Source organism: Rhinoraja longicauda, chromosome 13 (assembly GCF_053455715.1).
Source record: "Rhinoraja longicauda isolate Sanriku21f chromosome 13, sRhiLon1.1, whole genome shotgun sequence".
Lineage (NCBI taxonomy): Eukaryota > Metazoa > Chordata > Chondrichthyes > Rajiformes > Arhynchobatidae > Rhinoraja > Rhinoraja longicauda.
In genome coordinates this window covers 47839846-47853366 of record NC_135965.1, presented here as the reverse complement: position 1 = coordinate 47853366, position 13521 = coordinate 47839846, and positions in this window count along the sequence as shown.

Genomic DNA, 13521 nt, shown 5'->3' with positions numbered 1-13521 from the left:
TCTCCCGGTGGCTGAGCACTTTAACTCCCCCTCCCACTCCCACACTGACCTTTCTGTCCTGGGCCTCCTCCACTGTCAGAGTGAGGCCCAGTGCAAACTGGAGGAACAGCACCTCATATTTTACTTGGGCAGTTTACACCCCAGTGGTATGAATATAGACTTCGTAACCCCCTCTCTCCCCATTAATCCCCACTTCCCAGTTCTCCGGCCAGTCTGACTGTCCTCATTACATTTTATCTCTGCCTGATTTGTCGTTAGCTTCTCCTAGAAAACAATGATCCATTCTACATGCTCCTTGATCGCCATCCCCTTTGTCCTGTTGACACACCTTACACTTCCTTATCTCTGTATCTCCCTCTCCCCCGATTCAGACTGAAGAAGGGTCTCGACCCGTAACGTCACCCATTCCTTCTCCCCAGAGATGCTGCCTGACCCGCTGAGTTACTCCAGCTTTTTGTGCCTATCTTCCCTGATCATGTATCTGTACATTGTGAACGTGCTCGATTGTAATCACGTATTGTCTTTCCACTGCCTGGTTAGCACGCAACAAAAGCTTTTCACTGTACCTCGGTACACGTGACAATAAATTAAGCTGATTAAGATACTTCTGAGGTATCACAAAAAGCTGGAGTAACTCAGCGGGTCAGGCAGCATCTCAGGACCGAAGGAATAGGTGACGTTTTGGGTCGAGAGCCTTCTTCAGAACCTTCATATCATATCATATCATATCATATCATATATATACAGCCGGAAACAGGCCTTTTCGGCCCTCCAAGTCCATGCCGCCCAGCGATCCCCGCACATTAACACTATCCTACACCCACTAGGGACAATTTTTACATTTACCCAGCCAATTAACCTACATACCTGTACGTCTTTGGAGTGTGGGAGGAAACCGAAGATCTCGGAGAAAACCCACGCAGGTCACGGGGAGAACGTACAAACTCCTTACAGTGCAGCACCCGTAGTCAGGATCGAACCTGAGTCTCCGGCGCTGCATTCGCTGTAAAGCAGCAACTCTACCGTTGCGCTACCGTGCCGCCCTGAAATCTTCTTCAGAAGATACTTCTGATACTTCAACCAGCTGCCTTGTGACGGCATATTTTCAGCCCTGCTGTTTCCACAACCATCCTGATTCATGTGACATTTCACAATTCTCCTCTGAACATTCTCAGAACTCTCATTTCCCTCCACATCCTTTTTTTTTTTTTCCTTTAAAGAGTCAACACGCCATTAATTGATTTATCGAAGTGCTTGTTCCACATATTGGCGTTTTTCAGCAGGGAGTATTCTCAAGTCACCCTCCGTGTCAGTTCACTTCATACACATCTTCTCACACTCCGCTCCCCGTCCAAAATAAACAACGCCACTCCACATACGTTAGCCATTCCTCGGAAGCATTCTTCCACGGTTGGATCATGTCTCCTCCTCACAGTCTTCTTCTTCTTCTCTCTAATGAAAAATAATTTCGCCCTGGAATTATATTAAAACCTGGTGATCCACACTCACTCACACACACTGTGCCAGACCACTGGTCCAAATTATTGACAGCAAGACATTTCTTGGCACCATCTGTCTACTCTTGGCAAGTGAGGGGGAACTGCGTCACATTTGGCAGCGCTCAGTTGAAGAGTCATTTCTTTGGGCTGGTAACCGTAGACATGAAAGGGAAAAGTAACAAGAGTGAAAGTACAGAAGAGAAAAGAGCCTGCAGGGGCTGTACTCCTTTGTGATTCCTCCTCTTCGAGAATGCTCATCATCTCGTTTGCAAATGGGAGATTGAAGAATCCCATGTCGCGTCAGGACATCGAGTTTGCACAAGAAACTTCCTCTGTAAGCAGATCCTGCTCCTCGTTTTCCCCAGAATGTTTCAAACCGGAAGCTCACACCACAACCACAGAGTAGTCTTATTAATCCCAGATTTTAAACAGTTGCCCTGTTGTCTCAGAGACAGCTCAAACAATGTGAAATCGATCTGCTCCAGAGGTGAGATTATTGCAAGGGTATTGACATCAACTCTATGTGTAGGAAAGAACTGCAGATGCTGGCTCAAATCGAAGGTGGAAAACAAAATGCTGGAGTAACTCAGCGGGTCAGGCAGCATCTCTGGAGAAAAGGAATGGTGACGTTTCGGGTCAGACTGAAGAAGGGTCTTGACCCGAAACGTCACCCATTCCGTCTCTCCAGAGATGCTGCCTGTCCCGCTGAGTTACTCCAGCATTTTGTGTCTACCTTCGAGATCAACTATATGTTCGCTACGTTTTATTTGGAGAGAAATCGCAATGACAAAATGCGGCCAGAATTTTCTCTTCCCCCCTCTCCCATCAGGCAAGAGGTACAGAAGTGTGAACACGCACACCTCCAGATTCAGGGACAGTTTCTTCCCAGCTGTTATCAGGCAACTGAACCATCCTACCACAAACAGAGAGCAGTGCTGAACTACCATCTACCTCATTGGTGACCCTCGGACTATCTTTGATCGGACGTTGCTGGCTTCAATTCAGATCTTCCAGCCTACCTCATGGAACCTACCTCGCAGTTTTTATTTTTCATTGCAATGCTCTAACACTGTAACACTAGAGTCTGCACTTCAGTACTTTTGTCTTTGGACTATCTGTAGGACTTGACTCATGTTTCAATTTTAGTTTAGAGATACAGCGCGGAAACAGGCCCTTCATAAGGTCATAAGGTTATAAGGAATAGGAATGGAATCAGGCTATTCGGCCCATCAAGTCTACTCCGCCATTCAATCATGGCTGATCTATCTCTCCCTCCTAACCCCATTCTCCTGCCTTCTCCCCTGACACCCGTACTAATCAAGAATCTATCTGTCTCTGCCTTAAAAATATCCACTGACTTGGCCTCCACAGCCTTCTGTGGCAATGAATTCCACAGATTCACCACCCTCTGACTAAAGAAGCCCACCGGAACCGCACCGACCAGCGATCCCCGCACACTAACACTATCCTATCCACACCAGGGGCAATTTTACATTTACACCAAGCCAATTAACCTACAAACCTGCACGTCTTTGGAGTGTGGGAGGAAACCGAAGACCTCGGAGAAAACCCACGCAGGTCATGGGGAGAACGTACAAACTCCGTACAGGCAGCGCCCGTAGTCGGGATGGAACCCGGGTCTCTGGCGCCGTGAGGCAGCAACTCTACCGCTGCGCCATCGTGACACCCTCGGTTTATTTTGTATGGTATGATATTTCTGGGCAGCACTCAAACTAAAGCCTTTCACTGTATCTCGGACCACATGGCAATAATAAGTCAATACCAATAGCAAGTCAAGGTAGGGTTGCTAACTGTCCCATATTAGCCGGGACATCCTGTATATTAGGCTAAATTAGTTTGTCCTGTAAGGGACCGCCCTTGTCCCATATTAGGCCCGGGGGGCGCTGTAGGCCCGGACAATGTAGGCCCGGACACTGTAGGCCCGGACACTGTAGGGCTGGACACTGTAGGCCCGGACACTGTAGGCCCGGACACTGTAGGCCCGGACACTGTAGGCCCGGACGCCGCCTAATGGAGGTTGCATAGCAACCCACCACCCAGCCCGGGCGGCCACCATTGGTGGAGCGGGAGCACGTGGCCGCTGGCTGGGTGAGGTCACGTGGGGCGCGGGGCGGTGGCGTCACCTTGTCCCTTATTTGGGAGTGAGATAGTTGGCAACCCCTAAGTATGGTGATCAGTTTGGCAGCACTAAAGTAATACATTTGTGCTTGAAGAGGCAAGAAAAGTCACAGGAGAGATGAACCTGGATACAAGCAGTGCAAAGGCTCAGTGTTAAACCTCGCTCCCTGAGCACTTTTCTAAATGACATTTTAAGTCTCAAATCTGTGATTTACATGGTGTTTATATTCAGACCACTCCCTGTGCTGCCATTTGATACAATATGTTACTCCCATGAAGAGTATAATGTACTAGGAAGTGAAGCTGTACCACAACATGAGGGCAATAGATCAGGTAAATGCACAGGCCAGGCCAGGCCAGGGAAGTCATGAACCAGAGGGCGTAGGTTTAAGGTGAGAGGGGAAAAGATTTAAAGGGGACCTGAGGGGCCACTTTTTCACACAGAGGGTGGTGGGCGTATGGAACGAGCTGCCAGAGGAGGTAATTGAGGCTGGGGCTATTTTTTAGATTTAGATTTAGATTCTACAGCGCGGAAACAGGCCCTTTCGGCCCACCAAGTCCGCGCCGCCCAGCGATCCCCGCTCACTAACACTATCCTACACACAACAGGGACAATTTTTACATTTAACCAGTCAATTAACCTACAAACCTGCACGTCTTTGGAGTGTGGGAGGAAACCGAAGATCTCGGAGAAAACCCACGCAGGTCACGGGGAGAACGTACAAACTCCATACAGACGGCGCCCGTAGTCAGGATCGAACCTGAGTCTCCGGCGCTGCATTCGCTGTAAGGCAGCAACTCTACCGCTGCGCCACCGTGCTGCCCTATAACGACATTTAAAATAACATTTTCACAGGTAGACACAAAATGCTGGAGTAACTCAGCGGGTCAGGTAGCATCTCGGGAGAGAAGGAATGGGTGACGTTTTGGGTCGAGACCCTTCTTCAGACTGATGTCAGGGGAGGGGCTACATGGATAGGAAAGGTTTAGGGGGATATGGACCAAATGTGGGCAGGTGAGACTGAATGGGAGGCCTCTGAGCTAGTGTTTACTTTAGTTTAGAGATACGGCGTGGAAACAGGCCCCTTGGCCCACCGAGTCCACACCGCCCAAAAACCACCTGATCAGGAGAATGAGGTTGAGAGGGAAAGACAGATCAGCCATGATTGAATGGTGGAGTAGACTTGATGGGCCGACTGGCCTAATTCTGCTCCTATCACGTATGGACTTATGAGCAGTGGGAGAAGGCAGGGGTGTACGGGACCTAACTTGATCCATTTCCTTCCCCTGCAGGTGTGAGCTGGTAGTTTTGGGACAGGCATCTCCCCAGACATCTCAAGGTAGACCTGCTGCCTCACAGCGCCGGAGACCCGGGTCCCATCCTGACTACGGGCGCTGTCTGTACGGAGTTTGTACGTTCTCCCCGTGACCTGCGTGGGGTTTCTCCAAGATCTCCGGTTTCCTCCCACACTCCAAAGACGTGCAGGTTTGTAGGTTAATTGGCTTGGTATCATTGCATAAATGTAAAATTGTCCCGAATAGTGTGTCTAGCGTAGTAACAAAATACTGGAGTAACTCAGCGGGTCAGGCAGCATCTGTGGAGAACGTGGATAGTTGACGTTTCACAGAGTGCTGGAGTAACTCAGCGGGTCAGGCAGCATCTGTGAAGAACATGGATAGGTGATGTTTCACAGAGTGCTGGAGTAACTCAGCAGGTCAGGCAGCATCCCTGGAGAGAAGGAATGGGTGACATTTTGGGTCGAGACCCTTCTTAAGACTGGTCAGGGGAGAGGGAAACAAGAGGTATACATGATGATGTAGAGAGATAAAGAACAATGAATGAAAGATATGCAAAATATGATAAAGGAAACGGCCATTGTAAGCTGTTTGTTGGGTGAAAACGAGAAGCTGGTGCGACTTGGGTGGGGGAGGGATAGAGAGAGAGGGAATAGCGGGGTTACTTGAAGTTAGAGAAATTTATGATCATACCACTGGGCTGTAAGCTGCCCAAGCGAAATATGAGGTGCTGTTCCTCCAATTTGTGTTTAACTTCACTGGAGGACAGTGTGGGAATGGTGTTAGTGAGCAGGGATGGCTGGTCGGCACGGACTCGGCGGGCCGAAGGGGCCTGTTTCCGCGCTGTATCTCGAAACTAAACTAAACCGAACTCAACCCCAAATCAGAACGGACGTAGCATCAGATAGAAAAGCCATAACGAGCTGTTTCCCGGTTTCATCTCCCCTGATGGGGGGTGGGGTGGTGAGATGGAAACCTGAACCGACAATTGAAGGGAGGAGGGTTTTGGGAGCAAGCTTTGGAAAGTTGCCATTGTTTGATGAACCAGACGCGAGCCTGCCATCTATTGGAGATGAAAAATTGTCCTTTCAAATTTATTACCACCATTGTGGGAACTGCCATCACCGCCTTGCAATCGTGTTCAAGACAAGATTTACAATCTTGTTCCGCATCAATGAACCTTTGGCATTATTTGACTGAATGATAATTAATGTAACCATGAATGTGTAATTATTGCCTGCAACAATAATTGATCTAAATATTGATTTAACAAACTCCATTATTACTGTTCCAAAAATAAATAATTGTCCAGCATCAGTGAAGAGAAAGGATGGTTAATAAATGTTTAACAAGTGTTGCCTTTAGGGAGAACGCAACCTTTCTGTGTCTTTGTTCCAGTATTTGTGAGGGTTTTATTTCTCGGCAAATATCATTCCTTCTGTGTGCATCATCATTGTGAATGTCAGTTTGTGTTTTGTTCATGGAACAGAGTGGAGTCAACAGAGTGAGGAATCACATGCAATGATTGGACTTTGTTCTTGTCCTGGTGTGGCAGACTCTGGATCGCTGTGGAGGAGTGGGACAATAGACAATAGAAAATAGGTGCAGGAGGAGGCCATTCGGACCTTCGAGCCAGCATCACCATTCAATGTGATCATGGCTGATCATTCTCAATCAGTACCCCGTTCCTGCCTTCTCCCCATACCCCCTGACTCCGCTATCCTTAAGAGCTCTATCTAGCTCTCTCTTGAATGCATTCAGAGAATTAGCCTCCACTGCCTTCTGAGGCAGAGAATTCCACAGATTCACAACTCTCTGACTGAAAAAGATTTTCCTCATCTCCGTTCTAAATGGCCTACCCCTTATTCTTAAACTGTGGCCCCTTGTTCTGGACTCTCCCAACATTGGGAACATGTTTCCTGCCTCTAACGTGTCCAACCCCTTAATAATCTTATACGTTTCGATAAGATGTCCTCTCATCCCTCTAAATTCCAGTGTATACAAGCTTATCTCGCTGGAGAGCGCGTACGTTCCATGAGGGAATCGGAGTGCGGGAGCACTGTACAATGCAGGGCTGCCAACCATCCTACTCCCAAATAAGGGACAGAGGGTGACGTCACCGCCCCGCGCCCCACGCGACCTCACCCAGCCAGCGGCCACGTGCTCCCGCTCCATCAACGGCGGCCACCCAGGCCGGGAGGCGAGTTGCTATGCAACCTCCGTTAGGCGGCGCCCGGGCCTCCGGACCTACACTGTCTAGAAGGTAGACACAGATTTTAACCGGCACCTGCAGTTTTTTTCCTACTACATTGCCTGGACCTATAGCATCTGGGCCTACAGCGTCCGGGCCTACAGCGTCTGGGCCTACAGCACGCCTCCAGGCCTAATATGGGACAAGGGCGGTCCCGTACGGGACAAAACAATTTGGCCCAAAATACGGGATGTCCCGGCTAATACGGGACAGTTGGCAACCCTAGTACAAGGGCCCACTTGTGTGCTTGGCAATTGCCTTAGCCACTGGTGGGCATGTTGCTGGTTGTGCTGAAAGGTTCTGCTTCTCAAATAATCACAGCACGGAACACATTCCACTCCACTAGTTTTAGTTCTCGGCCCACCCAGTCCACACCGACCAGCGGTCGATGCACATGAGAATAGTTTTGCAGAGTTTTGCCAAGTGTGTGTTGTCTCTGCTAGTCATTGATCTGCTCATCTCCACATTTCTTCCATTAATCAGCTTTTGGGTTGGCTTAGTTTAGTTTAGAGATACAGCACGCAAACAGGCCCTTCGACCCACCAAGTCCACGCCGACCAGCGATCCCCGCACTTTAACACTAGCCTACACACACCGGGGACAATTTACATTTACACCAAGCCAATTAACCTACAAACCTGCACGTCTTTGGAGTGTGGGCGTAGATCCAAAGATCTCGGAGAAAACCCACGCAGGTCACGGGGAGAACGTACAAACTCCGTACAGACAGCACCCGTAGTCGGGATGGAACCCGGGTCTCCGGTGCTGTGAGGCGGCAACTCTACCGCTGCGCCACCGTGCTGCCCATTATCATCCCTGGTTGAGCAAACTAAGTATTCATTTCTGAACAAGTTGCATCTCGTTACTTTTTCTCTGGAACGTCGGAGGTTGAGGGGAGACTTGATAGAAGTGTATAAGATTATGAGAGGCATCGATAGGATAGACTGTCAGGAGCTTTTACCCAGGGTGGAGATGTCCAACACAAGAGGGCATGTCTTTAAGGTGAGAGGGGCCAAGTTTCATGTGGACGTGCAGGGCAAGTTTTTACACAGAGTGGGGTGGGGGCCTGGAACGTGCTGCCAGGGGTGGTGGTGGAGGCAGATACGATAGAGGTGTTTAAGAGTCTTTTAGACAGGCACATGGATATGCAGGGAATGGAGGGATATGGATCACGTGCAGGGAAATGCGATCAGTTTAATCTGGTATCTTGTTCGACATAAACATTGTGGGCTGCAGGGCCCGTTCCTGTTCCTGTTCATGTTCCTGTTCCTGTTCCTGTTCCTGTTCCTGTTCCTGTTCCTGTTCCTGTTCCTGTTCCTGTTCCTGTTCCTGTTCCTGTTCCTGTTCCTGTTCCTGTTCCTGTTCCTGTTCCTGTTCTACGACCGGGCAGTCACGGTGGCACAGCGGTAGAGTTGCTGCCTTACAGCGAATGCAGCGCCAGAGACCCGGGTTCCATCCCGACTACGGGCGCTGTCTGTACGGAGTTTGTACGTTCTCCCCGTGACCTGCGTGGGTTTTCTCCGAGAACTTCGGTTTCCTCCCACACTCTAAAGACGTACAGGTTTGTAGGTTAATTGGCTTGGTAAATGTAAAAATTGTCCGTTGTGTGTGTAGGATAGTGTTAGTGTGCGGGGATCGCTGGTCGGCGCGGACCCGGTGGGCCGAAGGGCCTGTTTCCGCGCTGTATCTCTAAACTAAACTAAACTAGACTGCTTGGAAGGTCAGTGTGATGAAACAGAGAATGGTAAATACTGTACTGAAGAATATCTTGAAAAACTATTGTAGTGTATGGGAGCAGTGTCAAACAGATGACTAAATATTTCTGTGGAATTCTGGAAGGTTTCTGTGAACTGGGGACTGAGAATATTCCCAGATTGTGGCAAAGACAAACATCAGAGACTATTCAACTAAGCACAGAGTGCTGGAGTAACTCAGCGGGTCAGGCAGCATCTGTGGAGAACATGGATAGGTGACGTTTCACAGAGTGCTGGAGTAACTCAGCGGGTCAGGCAGCATCTGTGGAGAACATGGATAGGTGACGTTTCACAGAGTGCTGGAGTAACACAATGGGTCAAGGTGAAGGGGAAAAGATTTAATAGGACTCCGAGGGGTACCTTTTTCACACAGAGGGTGGTGGGTGTATGGAACAAGCTGCCAGAGGAGGTATTTAAGGCTGGGACTATCCCAACATTTAACAGTTAGACAGTGACATGGATAGGACAGGTTCGAAGGGATATGGACCCAATGCAGGCAAGTGGGACTAGTGTAGCTGGGATATGTTGGCCGGTGTGGACAAGTTGGTCCGAAGGGTCTGTTGTTTCCACGCTGTATCACTCTATGACTCTTTGACTCTAACTCTCCCACAGCCAACAATGGACCATTGTGGGCCCCACCTTTCTTGAGTTCATCGGTACCGACTATGATTTGTTCTGTACCTTTTCATACCACTGGTTTCCCTCTCCTCTGACTCTCAGTCTGGAGAAGGGTCGGCCTCGAGCCGAAACGTCACCTGTTCCTTTTCTCTAGAGATGCTGCCTGAACCGGCTTGGACAGCTACTTGAGAGGGAAAGGTTTGGAGAGATATGGGCCAGACACAGCCAGGGTGGGACCAGCTTAGATGGGGCACTTTGGTTAGCATGAACGAGTTGGGCAGAAGGGCCTGTTTCTGTGCCGTCCGACTACAGATTCCACTCATTAATGCGCAATATATTTATTGGAAGTTTTAACACTCTAATAAAAAGCAGTAACTATGCTAGGGTTCTGTCGGTCGTTTAATATTAGATTTTTGGGGGTGATTTTCTGCACCAACTGCATGATCACGATAATTACGGTGATCCCTTTCCTAAAGACAGCCACTTTCCTTAATTTCTCTGCCATTGTAAAATTGATAACAAAATTGCTTAATGAAGAACGACTTGGCATATTTCCTTTGAACGTTTTTAATGTAATTATATAATGGAAAGCAGATGTCAAGAGGAAATCGAAAGTCTAGATTAGCAGTTCTGTCGATTTTGTGGCCAAGTGCCCACTTTACTCAAAGAGTTAGTCTTTGTGTAAAGAAACAAGTGGGTTTGGGTGGCGAGCTTGTGGATGCAGTGTCATGGGACTAGCTGCAAACATTCACCCAAATCACTGGTGTTTTCAAACATCATCATTTTCCTTCCTTTAAAAGATTAGATGGAATTTCAAAAAGTCAAACAATGTCCAATTTAGTTTAGGGAAACCAAAAATTGCAGACGCTGGTTTGAATTGAAGGTAGACACAAAATGCTGGAGTAACTCAGCGGGACAGGCAGCATCTCTGGAGAGAAGGAAGGGGTGACCTGCCAGGTCTGAAGAAGGGTCTCGGCCCGAAACGTCACCCATTCCTTCTCTCCGGAGATGCTGCCTGACCCGCTGAGTTACTCCAGAATTTTGTGTCTACCTTCTAATTTAGTTTAGTTTAGTTTAGTTTAGAGATACAGCGTGGAAACAGGCCACTCAGCGCTGCCGTCGCAGCTGCGGCTTGCCTGCAGTCCGTCTGTCTTTTGTGTTTTTTGTTGTTTTTGTCTCAATTGTAGTGTTAATATGATGTAGTGTTGTATGTTATGTTTTGGGGGGGGGGGGGGGGGGTGGGAGGGAACGGGAACTGGAACTGTAACATTCTCTCTCCAGAACGGAGACGCGACCTTTGTTCTGTGCCGTGTCTCCGTTCCCGTTGCGGCCTACCACCGGCCATGCACCTGGGACCACCTGGGTCTCTGGTTCGCAGAGCCCGCGGTCCGGACTCACCACCTGCGGCGCTGGCTGCCTGCGAATGCTGCGGGAACGGCTGCGACTCGTCTCCGGAGGCTCCGGCGCGGGCCGCGTGGACGTCGGAAGCCCGCAGGCCCCTGGACGGGGGCCGACATCGGGAGCTCCGGCAGCGGCAGAGGCAACGTGTTCGCCCGCCCCGAATCGCGGGGCTTGGGTCGGCCCGCCACGGACCTTTCACCATCCGGCGCGGCCTGAAATAGGCCGCGGGATTTTTTTTCACCGCCCAGCGGGGGCTTCAATATCGGGAGCCCCGACCGCCCCGACGTGGCAACTCCAACAGCCTGACCGCGGGACAAGACGGCAGGGAAGAGAAAAAGACATTCTGGCCTTCCATCACAGTGAGGAGGGACTGGAGGAGACTCACTGTGATGGATGTTTCTTTTTGTTTGGTGTTAGTTGTGATTGTATGTGTTATTGCATTTTTATTGATTAATCTTATTGGTCTTATTGTTCAACTGCGGGTAATGTTTTATTTTACTACACATTTATGTGTATGTAACAAATAAACGACTATTGACTATTGACTATTGACACTCGGCCCACCGGGTCCGCGCCGCCCAGCGATCCCCGCACATTAACACTATCCTGCACACACACACTAGGGACAATTTTCACATTGACCAAGCCAATTAACCTACAAACCTGCACGTCTTTGGAGTGTGGGAGGAAACCGAAGATTTTGGAGAAAACCAACGCGGGTCACGGGGAGAACGTACAAACTCTGTACAGACGACGCCCGTAGTCGGGATGGAACCCGGGACTCCGGGGCTGCATTCGCTGTAAGGCGGCAACTCTACCGCTGCGCCACCGTGCCGTTAAAAAGGTTGTGTCTAATGTTTTGGGGGGGTGGGGTTGATCACTACAAAACATTCTCAGTTAAGTATTATTCAGCAAGTTTGCGTTATGGTCAACAAAATTTGGAATCTCTTCTGAAATTAGAATCACACAGCTGCCTTCAGCTAACTAAGAATATCAGCCGAAAAACCCACAACAGGATGAGATTAACCTACAAACCTGCACGTCTTTGGAGCGCGGGAGGAAACCGAAGATCTCGGAGAAATCTCGGAGGGCGGCACGGTGGCGCAGCGGTAGAGTTGCCGCCTTACAGCGAATGCAGCGCCGGAGACTCAGGTTCGATCCTGACTACGCGGTTACGGACTACGGACTACGCGGTTTTCTCCGAGATCTTCCGTTTCCTCCCACACTCCAAAGACGTACAGGTAAGTACGTGAGGCCACCAGGTTGGCATTTTATTTAATGCAATGGAAATAAAACGTTTGGATATTTCTGAAAAAATTATTTTAAAATTTTATTATTTGACGGTCACGATGGCGCAGCGGTAGAGTTGCCGCCTTACAGCGCTTGCAGCGCCGGAGACCCGGGTTCCATCCCAACTATGGGCGCCGTCGGTACGGAGTTTGCACGTCCTCCCCGTGACCCGCGTGGGTTTTTAGATTTAGATTTTTATTATTTTTTTAGATTTAGAGATACAGAGCGGAAACAGGCCGTTCGGCCCACCGGGTCCGTGCCGCCCAGCGATCCCCGCACATTAACACTATCCTACACACACTAGGGACAATTTTTTACATTTTACCCAGTCAACTAACCTACTTACCTATACGTCTTTGGAGTGTGGGAGGAAACCGAAGATCTCGGAGAAAACCCACGCAGGTCACGGGGAGAACGTACAAACTCCGTAAAGACGGCGACCGTAGTCAGGATCGAACTCTACCGCTGCGCCACCGTGCCGCCCTCCGAGATTTCTCCGAGATCTTCGGTTTCCTCCCGCACTCCAAAGACGTGCAGGTTTGTAGGTTAATTGGCTTGTAGGTTAAGAAGCCCAAAAATCCACTAACAACAGCGACCTGGGCTTGTTCACTATTTGCACACTTATCCAGTGTGCAAACACTCCCTACTCCGCCAACCGCCGCTGAAACATTGTTTTTGTCGCGTGCAATTCTTGCCAATTTCAACAAATCATTGAGCATGTCTCAATACCTGGTTACTTCGACTGCAATGTTTAGAGTCCATTTAAAGCAAATTACTGCAGTATTTAGTTTAATTGTTGTCATGTGGTTTTTTTTCCTGATGTTTTTAATTAAACGAGCCTGAATTACAATTGGTCTCTGGAACATGGTCTTTCCAGCCTGCCAGGCCCTTGAGTGGGGTGGGTTAACAGACTGGAGCGACTAGGCTTGTATACACTCGAGTTTAGAAGGATGAGAGGGGATCTTATCGAAACGTATAAGATTATTAAGGGGTTGGACACGTTAGAGGCAGGAAACATGTTCCCAATGTTTGGGGGAGTCCAGAACAAGGGGTCACAGTTTAAGAATAAGGGGTAGGCCATTTAGAACTGAGATGAGGAAAAACATTTTCAGTCAGAGAGTTGTGAATCTGTGGAATTCTCTGCCTCAGAAGGCAGTGGAGGCCAATTCTCTGAATGCATTCTCCAGACTTCTCCAGGCTCACCTTCTTTATGTCAAAACTCCCCCCGCACGTCTCCTTTAAACTTTGCCCCTCTTGACTCCCTTGTTAGACC